Source organism: Battus philenor, unplaced genomic scaffold (assembly GCF_028537555.1).
Source record: "Battus philenor isolate CCGP_79_NKW_IND1 unplaced genomic scaffold, ilBatPhil1.0.hap1 SCAF_2, whole genome shotgun sequence".
NCBI lineage: Eukaryota > Metazoa > Arthropoda > Insecta > Lepidoptera > Papilionidae > Battus > Battus philenor.
The window spans coordinates 7,343,364-7,358,603 of NW_027181682.1; the positions used below are offsets into that span (position 1 = coordinate 7,343,364).

The window sequence follows — 15,240 nt, forward strand, 5'->3', positions numbered from 1 at the left end:
CTAGCTTAAATGTTACTACTGAACTATTACTTACATGAAAGCAGAGAAAATTAAATTTTTGTTCCTAGCTAGCACCCGGTGCAAGTTTTTTGAGTTATATAGGAAACAATATTTGATGAGATTTTGAATTGCAGTTAAACTGACTGAGTGGGTTTAAAGATTTCCGGATTTTAAACGCTTTAAAATTAAAATTCTTTTTTTTTAATTAAAACTGTTTTTCATGAAAGCTTTGGCACTGGAACTCCGTGTGGGAAGCGTGACGCACTCGGCAGCCCCACGGCGGCGAAAGTTCTCATGCGGGTTTACCGGAGCGAACGTCGGCCAGGCACCATCACCAGATCACGGCGTCGCTCCGGTCTTCTCAAAAAATTTATCCGTCGAATTTCGGAAATCGCCAACTAGTCGCCTTCCGATCACGTGCGGAGATCTCCTGCCATAAAGTATCACGGCTTATACACGGTTGCCAAATGCACTATTTTTTTATCACAAAACTTTCACGGCGCACACTTTATTCGCGAATTCCGAAATCGACGTCGATGGGATGCATCTAGTATAATGAGCATATCACTTACATGATGAGCGGGTAAACAAGCCGGGTAAGGGAGCGTAAACGTTCGAAAGTCAAATCATAGCAAGTCACACGTAAGTCGGGAGAAACGTTTCGCCGGTAACGTAGAGGTCGCGGTTCGCGGCCACAGCGAGGCGGCACGCGTCGTGTTCGGAGCACGAGTGCGGTGCACGGAGCGGCGCGAGTCACACAAGCACAAGCGGAGTCGGCGGGCGACTGACGGGAGGCAAGCGGCGCGGCGCGGGGGGCCGGTGCGCGCGCACGCCCCGCCGCGCCGCCGCTTGCCCGCCGCCCGCGTCCCGTGCCCCTCGTACACAGCCCCCCGCCGCTCTGCCGACCCGCGCACCGCCTGCCTTATCACGCCGCGCGGCGCGCCGCTTCCTTTCTCCTCGTGCAGTTGCGAGCTTTTCGCCACTGCCACACTTCCGCCCACCCCGTCAATTGTCTACTTTGAACCGGTCAATGTGTTCATCGCTCGCTTCCATTCGCAACTAGCCACCAGTGTCTAACAAGTTTAGTTTTATTTATATTTAGATTTAATAGGATTGAATCGTTCAGTAAAGAAATATGATCTGTTGATGTGTAGTATTAAACATGGAAGGGGTTAAATATATACTGGTATTGATTTTTGACTATGCAGGGAGACGTCTATGATGTCATTGTTAGTAAAATTGCTTCAAAGTTGTAGTATAGTTTACATTTTTAAGGCAGAATAAAAATCATTTGTATTTAGAATTTAGTGAACAGATGCCAGAATATTGCATGTGGCGCCGTCGGCGAACTGAGGGTGGGAGTGAGGGGTGTGGGGGGTGTAGGCGGCGCGGGCGCAGGCGGCGCGCGGTGAAAGTGCGCCGCGAAACGAGTTTGCGTTCGCGTGACCCGTCCGAGGACATGCGGTGCGGACTACTCCGCCAAACGTGTATTTAAAACAGGAACGTGCTATGGATGGGTCCCTGAATTGACCACCATTTATAAAATTTTAGCAACTCTGTTATACGTGAAGACAAAAAAAGGCTTGTTGTATCTTTATTTAAGGTTCATAAAATTAGTAGCCTTTTGTAAAGTCATGTAAAATCTCTAACCTATGTTGTAATATGTAATAAATTTATGAAGTTATTGAAACAAGAACTTGTAAATGAGTCGTATTATAGAGTGAAGGAATTTTAAAATGATAATAAGGCTTGGGAACGAATTGCTCTAACTACTCTATTAAGTATATTGTAAAAGTGACCACAAAAAAAGCGACTGAGTTTGTAGTGGGCTCTTCCAGCATTCTTCTCATGACGTTTGTGCACAAATGTTCATTTATATGATTCTATGTTGATATTCTTTACTGTTATATATATAATTTAAGCCATCGACCACTTATAATGCTTTTAAATAGATATTGTTTACATTTTTAATCTTGCTGAAGAGATTGACTCTCGACAGAAGTCGTTGTACTATTAATGTTGCTTTGTAACAATACTCTTGTGGTTAATTCAAAGCGATAATTAATGCAACTATAACAAGTTATCATGCTTATTATTCAAATAGGTATAATTAATAAAATCTGAAACCGGAGAGACTATCTCGAATTGAAATTATTCACTTGTTAGTTAAACAGTTGCGAGAGCATTTAATAGGTTTGAAGCGCTAATTAAAGAAACAAAAGCTTTATTGAAAAATGTTTACAGTTAACTTACGCATATTATATTTAATTCATTACATTTTTTTAAATTTAACTTTTGAATGAAATATTAATTGTCCAGGGTTACTCCATATATTAACTTAATATAAATAAAAAAGAATCTACTAATGTGTTGCTAAGAAAAAAAAAGACAATGCAAAAAAAAGCAAAACGCTTATTCTTATTTTTATATTTTCGTTAAAGCACGAAATAGGTTCTTATGGACACAAACTATATAAAAAATTGAAGGACATATTAAACACAACATTTACTGTCCCTTATATGAAAACCTTAATATACCTCCGTACAACTTACCGAACCTCCTCAAGAAAAATCTACGGCAGAATCTTTGATGAGTTGGCCCGGCACATTGTCCTAAACCTCACGGCATTTAACGGTCTGTAGCGCTCGGGCAGCGACTTGAAATATAATAATGTACCAATTAATGTATAATTGAGTAAAACTTTCAAATTATATTGTTTATATGTATAAATTTTAGCTGTATTAACCCATAAGAAAAATTGTAAATAAAGGTAAAACGTTGCCCTGACTCGCAGTTGGGAAAATAAAGATCCGTATCAAATAGTGGCAACCCTCTTCCAACTGACTGCGTTAAGTAAAAAAAGTATTGTAAAAAACACGATCGATCACGAACACGAACGATCTAAATTAGAATTATTAAAAAAAACACTTACTGTCTCATACAAACCATACAGTTAATTGAAACATCTGGCCGTAGCTCTCAATAAATTGCCGTCAATTAAAAACAAAATTGTATTAGTTAATACTAAAATAAAAAAAAATACTGAAAGACCTTTTTTCTAATAGACTGTGATGGAACTCTGTCAACCAGGGGTGAGCAACCTTTTTTGGTCTGAAGGCCGCAGTTTCAAAAAACAGTGGGCCATGAAAAAAAAAGTGTATATTCAAGGTTCAAACCATCTTCTAAACGTAATTTATGTTCGTAATCAACCGATTTACAACTAATTAGACATTTTTATTATCTTTAAAGCCCTGATTCAAGCATATTTTTTTAAAAATACAGAAATAAATTAAAATTTACTTGCCTCGAGAGCCGAGGGTTACTCATCCCTGGTCAAGACAATTGGTTGTTAGTAATTGTATTAAATGTATGTTCTGGGCTAGTTCAGGTTATCATTATAGAATATTCACGGAGAGAAAACACTGATTTACTATTCTGATTTATATTGGAATAGAAAATATTGCTACAAACTACACAAGTGTCACGCGTATTAAGTTAGAAAAATATCTGAGAGTAAGCAATTTGATTTTATTTTGAAATATTGAGCTAGTCGAGTTTATTGCATGAGTTATAATAAAGAGTCGTTCAAAAAATGGCGCGAAACTATTTAACGAGGAATGCCAGTGTGGGGGTATTGTTTTCAATGTTACAAGCGTTCTAAAATTGTTGTAACAGGTAGTCAAATTGCTTGTTAAATCATGTTTTTGTGTTACCATCTCCACATGTATATGAGATTTTATAATCTGTTTCACATTAGAAATAATAAAACATTTTTTTTGTAAATTGAAATATACATTTGCTGGTATAATATAGCTTATTTTTTTAACTAAGAAGGTTAATTATTATTTTGAATTAAGAACACTTTGCTGTGAAAGTATAAGAATTAGGGCTACTTATATAATCATAATTGCGTTTTGTCGTAAATGCTGAATAGACCGTTTCCAAAAGCAATTACAAAAAAGGGCCAAACAATACCGCAATGTGGAGAGTGCCCATTGCCTTTCCATAAACTCGCAACTTACAGGTCATCGCACCAACACGTGGGAGGTCGTGCTACAATGCATTAAATAAATTGTTTGCGAAGAGCCAAACTTATAATCATTGCCAAAGAATTCTAGCAGTTTGCAATCTAGCCGTTAAAACTAACAATTTAATCTATAAATTACTAAAGTCATTTGAAAGTTAATCATAGTTATAAAATTGGTGAAGTCATTTAGTTAGTGTTTATAATTAACGTCACATTAAAGCACTAAAAGTATCAAAACACAATTTATAAGGACACTATTTTAGAATATCATTATTTTTCCCTTTTTTTACTATTATTTTAATTATGTCCATTACCGCCATGAATTTACATGCCATATTAAAATTAAAAAAAGGAAAACATACAGCTTTTTTTTTATTTTTTGTTGCTAGTTCTACGCAGTCATTTTATTGGCATTTACAGATTAGCGGGCTTGAGGAGGCAGAGCGGGGAGGGTACTTAACCTAAACCTCGTTTAGGAACTTCGCTCGAAGGCACCCTCTGGAACCTCGGCTCGGGCCGTTACATCAAATTTGATAACACATTGAGAGGCCTGATGAGCTCTTGGATCGTTTAGGCTGGAGCTTCACGGAGTGATCTAGCGCAAGAGTCTCCGCCCGCATTCTGACTAAAGGACATTCGAGAGAGTCAGACCTTGAATTAATCGGTAGCTAATGCCTGACTAGCATTATACCACGGAAAGCGTTAGGGCTGGTAAAAGAAGTGACGGAAGAAACTCCAGCAGCACTTCTATCTAGGATGATCGGAGTTTAGAGGGAATGGCTTGTTTTGGCTTAGTTGCGAATTGCTGTGTTAGCTATATATATGGCTTATTGTTGTCGGTTCGGATAGTTGAAAACGTGCCGGTGTCTCATTTCCCTGGAGATATTGCTTTGTAGGTGGCGGCATTTAAAAATAATTAATATAGATGGATAGAAACATATCAGACGTAATTGACCGATGCCCCTGTCTGCTGGACTATCGTAGGTAATTCCAGGTTTTACATACAGTTTTTCATTGCACATGTACCACAGTGCTCCCGTAGTCCTTCGCTTGAATCTCCATCCCTATCATCATTATGCATCAGCCCGTTGTCTATAAAAGATTATTGTTAACATGCGTAAATACGTGACTCCCGTGTGTTATGTTCTAGTCACTGCTTTACGGAATTATTCGATAGTAAACAAATTATTGGACAGAGATGTCCACCTATATACAGACTCATTACGATATCGCTGGAATCATATGATTTAGATACTTCGAATTTCGTTGGAATATTCCTTTCGTCGAATCGAGGCCAGCTAAGAACGAAACAAGAAAGTTGGGATGGCCTTCTTAAAAAGAATACATACACCATAGATTTTATGGCCATAGACTTAAAAAAATGTATTTTATAAAATTACGTCCATAAAAAAGAATCGGACAGCAAGTATTATATACAGATGCAGTATTTACTTTTAGTAGGATGCATGTTTTGGGTGTCATTGTTGTGTTCAGACTTTATTACGTTCGGGTTAGTAAGCTATACAAGTGTAGCGAAATTATTGTGTTGACAACAGTTATCATTTTATGTGTCAAGGTAACGAGCACAACACGGCATTGTGCAGGAATCTGTTCAGCAGGATCACATTGTTAGTGTAGAGAGTATCGCTTACCGTCTGACCGCAATATGTTGTAAAGCACGCTATGATACTTTGTGAAAGCGTTTTCTATTCCTGAACGAGCCCTGAGATTAGCTTAGAACAAATATTTGATTTTTAATTTTATTCAGCCCTTACATATTGCACTAGCAATCATATTTCACCACTGACTAGTTCAAAAATAAATATCTGTCTATTATATAGTTCTCTTAATGTTTTACTTTCTGTTATGCTTAAAGATTCAGTTGGGATATTATTTTTGTAGTATCAAATTTAAGTGAAGATGATTTAAATTAACATCTGTTATTAACGCATACAGTAGTTTGCGATAGCAGGTTCGATTCTCGAGATACAATCTTTTATAAATCACACTTTGTGCATTAACATTTAAGTTTTCAGAGGATGGGTGGCAGCGTCCGTTGCGTACCATAATACAAAGCTGACATTGCCAACCCGCCTGCCAATCGTGGCGATTATATGGCGCTGGTATATTGCCCCCCAAATAACTTTGGGGGTGGTCTTTGCGTTGTAGCGGACGTCTACGGGCTGAAACATCGACGAAGACACTAGTTTGTTGTAATGTGTAGATATTATTTATATTTATATATATATATATATATATATATATATATATTTTCTTTGTAATTCATTAGGTACTAAAATTGACATGAATTTCGTCAGTAAAAAAAAAAAGGTGTCAGTAAATAGAATTTATCGCAATGTCGGCGAGTGTTCATGTGGGACTTAAAATGTCGCGATAGTACTTGGCCCATTGCTAATATTACAATATTTGGCCGTGTCAAGGCGTGGTTTGACGTCATCTCATTCCTAATTATGATAACTGTCAACGAAATATATATTTAACCTAAACATATGGTGAAAAGCACTCACTTAACTTATACGTATGATGTACATAAACTTATTACGCTACAATCATACTGTTTTGTAGCGGTGCGTACAGCTAATAAAACTGGTCTTTAATTTCAAAAAATAAAACTATGTGTATTAAACTAATATCTTTAAAATTTACAGAACTTTTACGTTTAACATGTTTAATAATTTTTTGGTTCAATTGCATTATAGTCTTCCGAGTCAACAGTTAGATTGTTCACAATTTGTTTACTTAGATTATATATGTTTAACGATTGAAATCAATTATTCAAGACGAGTGAGATACTTCAAATAAAACGAGAAGAAATTAAAAAAAAAAACATTGAGCTCCGGACAAATATCCGTTTTAATGAAAACTTGGATATGGTAATGTTCCATCTTAACATTATCGTATGAATTCGACGTCTTTATGTAACTTTATGTACCCTCATCATGATGTCAGTTGATAGACGCCCACTGCAAACTATATATGTTGACCCAAAGATCGTCACGATAACCGGTCTTGAGCTGCCCGCATTCAACGACTTCTTGCCCACGCCGCGTCTACCAGATCTTGGTCAACATTCGAGAACCTCAGAAGATGTTCTTCTGTATTGCATAGATGGAATTACTTCGTTTTAATACATTATGCTCTATAAAATAATTGATCAACGGCCGTTGTAGAGAAGATTCTCTACGTATTTTTTGTTCTGCGCGTGATTCGAGTAGTACAAAGAATTTAATCAAGCGGTCTCGGATGGCGGCGTAAGCTGCAACGTTGCCGGTGTCACGACGCGACTGCGGTTGTTTAGGGTGTTTTTGCAGCGAGCGCATCGGCCGTAACGTCCAAAAGCTCATTCTATAAATTTCTTATACTTTGTAAAAACAAAACCATTAAAATCTATAATAATTCTTACACGACACGATACTCCGGGACACTGCACGGCTGAAATACGTAATATGCGTGTAATGTAATAATTTCAGTTGCTTTATTTTATCTAATGGAATGCTAAATACCATTATATAAAGAATATTGTAAAACTGACCACAAATAAACTGTCGTCGTCTGAAATAAACGAGATCGTCTCTTTACAGACCAGGGCGCGTTTGAAACCCGCCTAGCTTTAAATATAAATAAGGAGTTCAATATAATTCTAGTTTTATCAATTTGGCTCTTCTGGAATTATTTTCGTGAGTTTGTGTAGTCACTATAAATGATCCTATGTGGATAATAATTTTAATTAATTAATGTCTCATTGAAAGTTTTTACTACATCCACGCATAGAGCAGCGTTTGAATGTGAAAGCAATGTCTTTTGTTGTACTTAATTTTGTTAGTTTTCTAAAATATAATTTCCAATAATTACTGATAGGATAAGGAAAACATTTCTAGACCATTTAAACTACAAGTATTTTACAACGTCTTTGCGCGACAAAATAATATATCATGATGCATTCTTGTAAATCCATGTATTAAAGCTGAAATCTAAAAACGGCTTCTTTTATTACAGTTGTTTTGATTTATAGACAATTTTCTTATAGTGTATAAATTTTTTCTAAAAGAGATACGAAGTACGTATTTTTTGTTTGTTGTTGATCAAACGAGAACTAAGCGGATTCCATTTTTGGCACAAGATTAAGAATAATTTAAACTCTTCTAAGTGAAATGTAGAGCGTTAAACATCTGCGATGGCATTTACGACTGTGTAGTCAGTATAGCAGGTTGTAAAAGTACAAGTGAATAAGTTTTCCATATTACAGAGTTCTCAGTTGTATAAATGTGCAAATAAATTAGCAGTTAGGCCCAGCGTGACAGTTATCACGCTAGCCTATATTGCGTTTGAACAAGAGCATCGCTCTGAATTTATATTACACATTATCTTCGTCTGGAGCTAGCCGGCTGAGGCTTATTGCGCCTCATGAAGTTATTACTCGTCCGTCACACGTTTCTTGTGAAGAGAGCAGGGGCACACGGTTAATTAATCCGCACTTTTTTACCTTTATTACGAAGCGTCGATGTCGCTTTATCTTTTCTATTGCTTTTTCTAACAAAATTATCTTGCACATAATGATTATTCAACAATATATTTTGTTTAACAAGGAAAAGCAATTGTTAGTAGCAATTTATTGTCGATAATGCAGCATTGTGAAAATACGGGAAGATGCGCTCCGCCGGCGAATTCGGTGTCCTCGAGACGGGTAATCGAGTTCAACGACCTGCCGATCGTCTTATACCCGCAAAAAATGCACTGCCCCATCCCACGCCGAACGCAGTGCTCTCACACAGATACAATTATATTGCTTATGAACACATACCGAGTGCGATTACCAATCAGCACACGCGTTGTCTACAGCGCACCTCTCGTGCTGCCCCAGCTCCAGACAACAATTAGAGACGCGTGTTTACCGTTTTCACGATTTCAAACGTCCGCCTTTGCACGCCTAGCACTACAATACATATTGCGAAATTGATAAAATATTAACACCATCTGCTCGTACTCTGTTTAAATCGTATCACTACTCTCTACCCAATATTAAATTTATAAACTACTTTTACTGTTGAACATAAATTGCCATAGCCAAAGCCCGAAGAATGTCACTTCGTCCACTCATTAACAGGCTACTGACTTCGCAAGTTTGTACCACGTGCTCGAAACATTATCGTCGCTTAAAAATGCAGCAAGAGCAAGTTTATGAAATATGCAACACCATAATTAGACATTGACGGTATTATGGCGAAAATTAAATCAATACATTAACAACATTTTTGTTAATTAACACTAAAAAGTAAATTATGAAAAAAGATGCAAGAATTGTTCTACCGATGTTTTTTTTTTCAATGTTTAACCGTTTGAAAATACAGTATCAAATGAGATTTAACCAACAAAGAGGTTCAAATTCTCGGTCGAGTGCATGCCGCCAAGTATCCACACACCAATTAAGCTAAATTAAATATACCAAGAATTTAGAAACTGCTTAGCTTCCTTGAAGCGCATCGCCGTAATTGGCTTACCCGCTCCGTGAACATTCGTGATTTATTTATTGTTTTTTCTTATAGGCTAGGCCAAAGATGTGCCGTTTTAGTGTACATAGTTTCATTACTCACAATGAAAAAAAAATAATTAATCGCAATTCTTTCGCTGATTACTAGCACATAGTCTGTAATTTTGAACACTAATTAAAAATTTAATAATATTTTGTGAACTGTGTACCATATATGGGAATAGATTTTATATAATATTTTTTATAATTTCGGAAATAGGAGCCGAGTCGTGGCGAAGAACACCGCAAACATTTAATTACAATATGGATTTACAAATTTAAGCGGTCGATAAGAAAGCGGGGCAAGTGGATTGTGGATGAGTGCTTCATGCGGCGGTTCTGCCTCGTTTAATTAAAAGCGATGAAACGGAGTCGCGCTCCTGGGCCAGAGGCGTCCGACCCGCGTGTGATGACTCTGCTTAAGCGTTAATTAATTCGCTTCATTTGATTCGTTGCGTTTCCCGCCAGTGCTCCGCAAATTCTCGCTCGAACTCTGTGCAGGTTGAATGAGCGTGTCGTTGCAGCTTAGAGATGTGGTCGGATATGCGCCTCGTGTTCGCGTTCAGTACGTGAGAATTGTGGTACTGCGCAGCATAGCCAACAAGCTATTGATTAGTCGAGTATTTAACCGACCACGAAGACCAAAACGTGATTACTAATTATCAAGTTTGACAAAAGAGTTTGAAAATATATGCTACATATAGAAATAAATCAAAATATAGTGAAAACATTGCTAAGAACACCATAAGAACTAAGTGTATTTTATAGCAACCGGAGGAAATAGAGCCTAATAAAGTGTTACCTCACCGACTGACGTCAGCGACGTTGCGAGAGCCGACCGCAAGATTCTGCACCAGCAAATAGTTTGCTTGCCATTACGGCCTCATCTCGCATAGATGAATAAGAAAAAGGTGCTTCAAACTGCGTTGCGTTACTAATGATCTAGTTTTCTTTTAGACAATACTTAATTTTTGGAACCAAATAACATCGTGAATGTCATAATAAATAAAAATGAACCGCCACACGTGACGGTAAGCGTGAAACTCGACAGTGGATGGAACACTTCTACGATTTTTTTTTCATGTCATGTCATTAAGGCGTGATGAAGATTCATATAAACGGCCGCTGTAAGGTCCATATATCTTTCCTACAAATCGCCCCGATGACCGGTCTTCCCGTACAACAAGGTAAATTAAGACACTTGTTCCAAGATACTAAACATTTGACGTGAATCAAAATTAAAAAAGACGTGGTATTGTATAAACAACAAATATATATCGTATACCATTATACGTAAATGAAGATTTTGATATATGTTTTATTAACTTATTTTTTATATTGCGGTAGCCTAATAACTTTTGGCAGTCAAAAATCTATCGGACAATAAGTTTGATATAAGTGGGATAAATTGTCCCATTCTTGTTAATAATACAATATTATAATTAGTAAATTGTTTAAAACACATGGTCACCGAATTCCGTCATCAATTGATATTCGCCAGCTTAACGGAACGCAAGCATGTTGTTTTATGTTAATTTACTACTCGTACTTACTTCTCACAATTTTATATACTTAACGATAAAGCTGTTTAAGTTAAATACCTGACTAAGAAACATTGCATACGATTGAAATAAAACGAAATGGAATAACATAATAACTTATAATACCAAAAAAGTACAATTTACATCGACCGGTTTGGTACTATTTCGAAAATTTTATTGCGACTCAAATTATGAATTTCATTTTCATACAAAAGTATCTCAGGATATATCTGATCATTGTAATTTTATTAATAGAACTGTTCGGCTAAAGATTGCAACTGTTAATTAATACGTATTATTATTAATTGGAATTTATTTGCAGCGTGAAGGACAACATAATTAAAATTAATTCTTCGAAATCGGTGTAGAATTATTCACAGAATCGTCTTAAATTAGTTATCCGGATCAAAGCAGTTATTGTGTACATATTAATACTGTTAATAACCCCGTTCGTTCATAGAAGTAAGTTTTAAACAACATCATTTATAACTTGTCTAGTAGGTAAAGGCGTTTCTTTATAATGCGATCCGCGTGCTTTTATTAATATCCTTGTCAATTGGTTTATATAGATTATTACATAACGTGAATGTTTTATTTAGACTGCAGTTATTTCAAAAGTTACCTGAAATATCAGATAAGTAATAAGAAAGGCAGCGTGTGGCGCGCGGAGAGCGGACTGTGTTCTGTGCTAAGTGGCTTTTAAGGTCGCTTACCTCATCATGCCGCCTCTGGCTCCACTAACTCGCAGTTTATGCACGAATTTAGTACGATTGCAGATTTGTTTATTTGATCCATTTCTGTATAATGTCATGCCGACAAGCGCCTACTGGAATGTTTTTTTATCTATCTCAAAACATTGTGGCCTGTGTCAATCGATAACGAATTTGATTGTTTGCAAATTCAAGCGCGCTAAAGCCACTTCAAGGATGTTTATAATAAGAACCAGTAAAAACATACCAGTACGTTAGTAAAAAAGCAATGACTCATAATACCTAGGAGCAATGACGTTCTGTGCGCAACGCAAGCAAAAACGCCAATCATCACGTCTCGTAAATCGAAAATAGTTTGTGAATCAGTTCATCGAAACCGAATCAAAATTGTTATTACACGCACAATCTTACCAGTTCGCTAACACGTCCGGAGTTTGAATAAAAATAAAAAATTGTGATTTCTGTTCATCTGTCTAAAAACCAAATCACGGACAGATGCTACATTAGGCTGTTTATTTTCATTTCAGTGTCTAACGATAACTGTGTTTTAATTATAACCTGCCTACCGTTTACAGATAATAATTTATAATGACAAGTAGACATGAACTTGAAAATGAAATAGTATGCTGATTTGAGAGAGTTCATAAATAACCATTTAGATAACTTTATATTAAGATAAGAGAGGTCTTTGTGATTTTATGCTCCGGGAGATTTATGAACTATTGTTTCTGCGCATAACATTGTTAAAATTTTCAAACTATTTGTGAACCACAAATAGTACATATTGTACACTATTGTAAATACATAAAATGTAATACTAAATGTTTCCATTCAACATTATGAAAATGTTAAAAACATTACAAAAAGGTTGAAGAAAAATAATGAAAAAATTTTAAATTTTCGTAGTGATTTTTGTAACGTTTTACAACCCCTAGAGCGACAATAGCTTCGGACTGTACTTGCCCATGGCTAGAAATACCAAACCCCTAAAAAGTAACCACTATACGAAGGTGAATATACACTTGTACAATACTAAGCCAATCGTATATCGTTTAAAATATCTCCCCTGATAAAGAATTCCTTTTCCTTCAAAAAGATTAAGTTAAAGCAAATAAAATTGTAGAAATAACTACACGTGCAAAATTTTAAACGAGCACGTTTCGTTAGAGAACTTTTGAAAATTTGTTCGCGCGTTATTTATGAAGTGATGCTCTTGGAATTATTGGCGTGTGTTTTCATTTTCGCACTTCTCGGGAAATTTACGTCACAAGTAAACAGAATATTGAATTTATTTTTATGGCAGTGTTGGGTTAGTGATTGTGGTAATTAAAGTGGAGCAATGAGTTTCAGGCGAGGTTGAAGAGAGATCACAACAGATTGAGCCGCGCGGCTGCCGTGCGACTCCCGTCCGGGTGCCGTGCGGGTGCCGCAGCTCGTAAATAAGGGCGCCTCATTGCGGGCCATTATTAATGAATCTACTCGAGTGCCGGCCCGCTCCCCGCCCGCGCCCGAAAGCTAAATAACAGGTGCGTGTAACCCCGTTCGCACAATCTATTTTCGACGTCTTATAGCCGTGAGGAGAAACTCCCGTTGCGTTTCGTTCTCTCGCTCTAAATATTCATACCATATGCCAGATATCGAGATTTGTTTGCGTGTCATCTGCTCGACATCGCTGTCTCTAAATAACGCTGTATTCGTGTTGGCATTGCAAAGTTTCATTAGCCGTCTAGGAACACTTATGGTATCATGTTGTTGGAATTTGCACGTCGCGTAAATAGAACGGACTGAGTGCTTCACCAAAGCTTCAATATTACTCGTATCGATAATAACAAGTATTGACTAATTGGCAAAATACCGTCAATTAACGTCGATTTTAAAATCTACGTACCAGGCAGGTTTTCCATCAGTAAAGAAAGAATTGCTGCTCCTTTTGCCATTTCTGCCAGCCTTAAGCCTTCCATAGTGGTTTTTATGATGTTAACACCCCTTAGAAGTTTTTCCAATAACATTGGGATATATCGATTATATAGCACTTGATTGAGCCGAGGTTCGGCACTTTGGGACACTCCTCCACTCTGGTCGACCTAAGAGTTTGGGACCTACCAATCCAAGAACCAATTTGTACCGAAGTTTCTGAGGGAACCCTCGAGCTTAATCATCATATCAGTCGATAAACACCTGCTCTCCTCCTCCCAAAGATCGCCACAATAACTCACTGCCCGCATTAAGCGACATCCTGCGAGCTTTATTATGGCTTATATGCTTGGTCGGTCCCTCGGGCTTACTGGAGTCCTTCGAGCTATGTCACCTTAAACCTGATAAATCAACAAAAAACTCTATACCTATATAATGGTTAACGGATAAACAGCATGGTTGTCCATGAATAAAACAAGATTCTCGGAAGACTATTTTTACAACAACCGGATGTAAAATTATGAAGGAATATTAAATCAAAGTAAACAGGTGTAAAAATAGAATATTAATTCACAGACCGGAATGACATGACGTAAAGACGTGAATAAACATTACGTTTTGTTAACGGCAACACAAAAGACATGCACATGTGAGGTACTTATTGTGCGCTGTGAATTTCATTTAAAGCCAAAATTAGTGCTCAAAAGTGCTTATTTTAAATGATATTTTCACGGTAAAAATATCGAAGAAATAGTCTAGGTTTCTTTGTTAGTATAACCGGATACTATATCCAAATTTTCGGAAAATTGCTTTATATGACAACAATAACCTTGATCCATAGACTTAAACTAGATTTATCGTATAGCGAAAATTGTTAATTTTTAAATCATTCCTTAAAATACGCAGAGGTCTTACGTTCAACATACCGAGTACATAAAATTCCAACCAAATAATATTTTTGACAAATACAGTTTCGTGTGGATGTTTCATTCAAGACCTTGAAGGAAAAACGTTAGACCATAAACAGATGCAAGCGAGGTCAAAGTTGAGTCCGATTACCCAAACAGGAGTTAATAGCGGCCGACTGGTGAGTCACGCGACTAGTGACGTAAGCTTGAGGAAGTCTTCAGTTGTCGCGGCCCACGCCCACAAGCGCAGGATGATCGAATTAATGTAAATGCAAGCTTTATGTACCTGGTCTTTATGTCAAAACTTACTTTAAATTTTTATTTAAATTTGTTTTAATGAAAACAAGTTTTTTTATGTGCAAGGTGGCAAAATAACACTGAATCAATCGCGCCGTCAAGGACGGAAGCGTACGTGCTCGCTGGACGAATTAATTACTACTTAAGAGAACTCCAAACAGTTTCTCGTCTCGACGTGTGTATCGAAGCGCTGTTATGAGTTCGTGTTAATTAGCGAGATGTTGGTGCCGGTGACGTCACGCATCTAATTTGATTACACCGGGACAAGGCCGCCGTGGTTAGCATAGAACGTGCC

General features: G+C 37.0%; 1 protein-coding gene across 7 annotated transcripts in view; it reads right to left on the minus strand.

Annotated features, from left to right (window-relative positions):
- mbl (muscleblind) overlaps positions 1-15,240 on the minus strand; it is a 122,759-nt gene that overhangs the window by 61,676 nt on the left and 45,843 nt on the right. For 6 of the 7 annotated variants that reach the window (XR_011107519.1, XR_011107518.1, XR_011107517.1 and 3 more), the window contains exon 1: positions 573-773. The exons of the other annotated variant lie outside the window; for it this stretch is intronic. The gene's annotated coding sequence lies outside the window, so the exon portion shown is untranslated. Of the gene's footprint in view, positions 1-572; positions 774-15,240 lie in introns of those variants that run through there. 7 annotated transcript variants of the gene reach the window in all.